The 5,107-nt window shown below is 36.6% G+C and overlaps 1 pseudogene; it reads right to left on the bottom strand.

Annotated features, from left to right (window-relative positions):
* Nucleotides 1-785: 785 nt before the first annotated feature.
* Nucleotides 786-2,110, bottom strand: LOC149250619 (magnesium-chelatase subunit ChlI, chloroplastic pseudogene; annotated as a pseudogene).
* Between the last annotated feature and the right edge of the window lie 2,997 nt (nucleotides 2,111-5,107).

The raw sequence follows: 5,107 nt of genomic DNA, 5'->3' as shown, positions 1-5,107 counted from the left end.
AGGCTGACTACTCGACCGCTGTCGCTATCACACGTCACACCATTCCACTTGCAGCAATCATTTCCCGTCCATGAATTGAAAGCTCCGCTCGGATCCTTCACATAGTGGGCTTTGAAATCTATTAACGCAACACGGTCTTGTTCTCCACATTCTGCTGTCTTCTTTTTTCCATGGCATGAGTTTAACGACATCAGTAGTAACGCAGCAACGAATGCTAAGATTTCTGCCCTGCGTTTCTCCATTGCACAGGCAAAGAAATTACAGAGAGTAATCAGAAACTTAACTTCTGTACAATGGGCTTGAAGTTTATGAAACCCACATTGCAGGAGAATCGAGTAGGTATTTAAAGTCATAAATGGTCTTTCTATTTTTAGGGTTTCATCTTATCTATCAAGCATTGTTTGGGGCGATTCTCAGAATCGTCAGGTGGTGGCGGGGCGATGGCGGGGCGATTCTGAGAATCGCCCCATCTGCTACGAATGAGTTGGACGTTGAATGTTTTGGTTATCTATTGGCAGATCTTCAATAATAACATATGGTAATTATTCTCAGAAATCTTTGACACCGGAACACTCCACAAAATGTTTCAGATCATTTTTTAACATGAAAATAAGAGTTAGATTTTCTGCAACAAATTTGCAAATGGCATATATGGTTTTCCTATGAAAGTATAGTGCTGAGTTAAATGAATCAGCAGTAGTGTTGGTCATAAAAAAAATTCCACTCATTTAGGGCTCACAAAGTAAAACGATTTGGCATTAATACAGTCATTCAAACCTGCTATCTTAAAATCAGGCAAATGAACCTGGCCAAAGTCATAACATGTGGACCTGAAGCAAGAGACTTCGACAGGCATGGCCAAGCATGAGAAAGAATTAGAACAGTGAACTGAACCAGAGTAGGACTCACTTTCCTGTTCACCCAAATACCTCATAAAACTTTTCTACAACTAGCAAGCCAGAATCAATGGATTCCAAAGGATCCTTTCTAAGTCGGTGTCTCAAGCAATTTGGGATGACTGTCATCACATCTTCTGTAGCTACTTCTTCTCTTCCCTTCAAAGCAGCTAAAGCCTTGGCAGCCCTGTTTGACACAATGTCACCCCTTAGGCCATCCACATTCAGCTCTGAACATACTTGTGAGATCTTAACACGAATACCATGGTCAATTTGAACTTTAGGAAGCAGTTTCCTAGCTTCAAAAATCTGGTTCTGAAGCTTCAACTGCTCTTGCATGTAGGACTCTCGAAAAGCCTTTGGATCTCTGTCAAATTTTGCTCTCTCCTCCACAATCTTTACCCTCAATTCTGCATCTCTTACTGTCCCAACCTGAGCATGCATACCAAACCTGTCCAAAAGTTGAGGACGAAGCTCACCTTCCTCTGGATTTCCTGAACCAATGAGAATAAAACGAGCCAGATGAGAGATAGAAATCCCTTCTCTCTCCACAGTATTCCAACCAGAAGCAGCAGCATCTAGCAGCACATCTACCAAATGATCATCAAGAAGATTAACCTCGTCAACATACAGAATTCCCCTGTTTGCTTTGGCGAGAAGACCAGGCTCAAATGCCTTGACACCCTCTGTGAGTGCCTTCTCTATGTCAATTGTTCCACAAACTCTGTCTTCAGTTGCACCCAACGGCAAGTCCACCATAGTGATTTTTGTCATGACAGAAGGCAGTTGCTCTTCTCTTTCCACTCTCTGCCGAACATCCTCACTCATAGACTCTGGATCATCAGGGTCAGAATTGAAGGGATCAGCAGCAACCACCCGGATTTCAGGCAGCAAGTCCACAAGAGACCTTACTGTGGTTGATTTTCCTGTGCCCCGGTCACCCATGATCATGACTCCTCCAATTTTTGGGTCAATTACATTCAACAAAAGACACAGTTTCATCGCATCCTGATCCATAATTGCTGCAAAAGGATATACAGGTCTCTGGGCATCCTTGGATATGCTTTTCTTCACTTGGTCAGTTGATATAACTTCACTAGCCACACTGTTCACGGCTACAGTGCCCTGAAATCTTCTCTTGGGCAGCCACATTCTGCATCCCAGCATAAGTCTGCTACCAAGGAAATAGTCGGAACCGAAGGCAAGGGAGGGAATGTGGAGGGGGCAGTCAGGGGATGAAACGTTGAAGCTCCCCATGGATAATGCAGTAGAAACTCCTAGCATGCCTAACATTGTTGTGGACATGGCTCAGTTTCTCGATGAACTGATGAACTGAACCAAAATGTTTTAGATCATTTGGAATCATTTGCAAAAATTTTAGGCTGAGACCCGACATAAATTCTGAAATTGTAGTGAGATCAAGCTAAATAGGTCTGTGGCTGCTTAATTTTTTTTTTGTTTGTTTGTATGTGAGCTCAAGCCTTGGTAAATCGACTATGCCTAAAACTGTGGATAAAACCCTCCTCAAAACCAGTGATGGTTAGCACAATATCAAACCAGAACCCCTGCAAACAATGGATTAGAGGACTGCAATTTGGTAAAAGTTAATCTAGAAATCAAACCTAACAGCAAGAGAGATAGAAAAAAAAGCTGAGAATCGCCGGGTGGTGGGGCGATTTTGAGAATTGCCCCACCACTCGGCGATTCTCAGAATCACCCCATCTGCTACAAATGAGTTGGACGTTGAATGTTTTGGTTATCTATTGGCATATCTTCAATAATAACATATGGTAATTATTCTCAGAAATATTTGACACTGGAACACCCCACAAAATGTTTCAGATCATTAGGAATCATTTGCAAAAATTTTAGGCTGAGACCCGACATAAATTCCGAAATTGCAGTGAGATCAAGCTAAATAGGTCTGCGGCTGCTTAATTTTTTTTTTTGTTTCTATGTGAGCTCAAGCCTTGGTAAATCGACTTTATGCCTAAAACTGTGGATAAAACCCTCCTCAAAACCAATGACGGTTAGCACAATATCAAACCAGAACCCCTGCAAACAATGGATTAGAGGACTGCAATTTGGTAAAAGTTAATCTAGAAATCAAACGTAACAGCAAGAGAGATAAAAAAAAAGCAGCGTCCAAAGAGCTAGGCCTCAAAAGGGTTGTGGCTAGCCTAAATAAGGCCCTAAGCCCTTGCGGCTAAGCTATAATGAATTTCAAAATGCCCAGATTTAAACAACATTAACCAGCGACCAAACCCTTTAAACCAGACAACAAAACCCTTTGCAGCTCAGTGATAGAAGGCTGCCAAACTGCCAGATTATCATTCCAAAAGGGAGGCTAAGTTAGGGGGAGCCTGTGGCTGCTTCCTCAATGTTAAAGACTGATCTTTGACAAAGGACCTGCAAAACAAAGCACTTTCGAGAACCCTACGCCTTCTCTAAACCTGCCAGGAAAACAAGAATGTCATTCGAATATATATATATATATATAGATATATATATATATATATATATATATATATATATATATATATATATATATATATATATATATATATATATATATATATATATATATATATATATATATATATATATATATATATATATATATATATATATATAGATAGATAGATAGATATATATCTATATCTATATATATGGACATAAATATTATGAGAATGTCTTTGCAAAATTGAAAATAAAATGTTTCAAATAATATTATTTACAAGGTTTAAATGAGATATATTTCAAATATTATACTCACAAATGAAATAATTCAAATATTTACAAAGTTTTACAAGTTTAAAATAAAAATAAAATAAAAACCCAAGAAATCATATATATACAAGAAAGAATTTTAAAATGCAATGGATTAGTGAAATTATTTGCATAAAGGTTAGTATATATAGATACAAATTAGAGAAACTCTTTTCATGTTTTGAATGTGGAAAAAAAAATTAAAAACATTCCGTGCTAGATTTGAATTAAAATTAAATAAGATATTTTGAATAAAAATTAAAAATTGAGTTTAATTATATTAAAAATGTTATCTTTGGTACTGAATTTATTTTTATTTTTTTCTTTTAAAAATAATATATTAACAAATCAAAACTAAAAGCATCATAGTCTATATAGACTAACAACTACATTAAATAAGATTTGTCAAAATCTTACCCGGTGGTGTCCTCTTTGATTCAAAGATCTTGCTACCATTTTTAACTAGTGATCATAATGGGTAAGTCTTGGTTTTCACAATTTATCTTCACCAATTTCTAGTTTCATTTATGAAGTTATTAATCACTAAAGTATGGATAAATGCAACAATAAGAGGAGAGGATATTAACAACCTTTCAAATATTTTTTATAAAAACATCCCAAAAGATAATATCAATAAATGGAATTACATATTAAATTGTATTGTTTGAATCACTGGTGCTCTAAATCCCTGTATAAGGGATATGTGTAGGTATTATGACCGTTTATGTCTCTGTCTGAAACATATTTTGTCTAGCCTTTAGCTACATATGATATGATTTCACTCCAAGAGATGGCACTTTTGGGTGGAAAAAATGATTGCTCAATTGAGCCCTTTTTAAGCGCTCGATCGAGCTGTTTGAGCACTTAAACAATGTAACCCAATGTTATTTAGGAGCTCGATTTAGCCATGTCTTTGCGGTAGTCAAATGAAGGAGATTGGGTTTTGGATTTATTTTCTGGCTCAGGTAAGTTTTATTATATGGAATTGAATTTCGATATGTTATTTTTTAATTAATATGTCATTGTACTAATTTAGTTCATTATTTATTTTGTGCTTGATAATTAGGTACAACACTAGCATGTTGCCTTCAAAAAGGAAGAAATTGCATTGCAATTGAAAAAGATCCAGTACAGTGCAATTTCATTCAGCAAAGAATTAATGCTTTTCAATTTCTTCCAGATGCAATGCAAGAAATTGGGTTGAAGAAAGGGGACTTTAGTGAATTACGTGTCGCAAAAAAGGCAAAAGAACCCCAACCACCATTACATGGAATGTTTGGAAAAACATACATTGGGAGATTCGCAGACAACAAAGATCCATTAGAAAAGGAAAATGAGCAAAAGGAAACAGAAAATATTGTGGAAGAAGACAATGGTGAAACTCTAGAGGATGAAGAGCTTGGATTACGTGACATTGTTGATTAAATTTAAGTTATGCTTGT

Source organism: Pinus tabuliformis, chromosome 7 (genome assembly GCF_031772625.1).
Source record: "Pinus tabuliformis cultivar Carrire ecotype Pingquan chromosome 7, CPIR1, whole genome shotgun sequence".
NCBI lineage: Eukaryota > Viridiplantae > Streptophyta > Pinopsida > Pinales > Pinaceae > Pinus > Pinus tabuliformis.
Note: the sequence above shows the minus strand (reverse complement) of the source record. Positions and strands in the feature narration are given on the sequence as shown.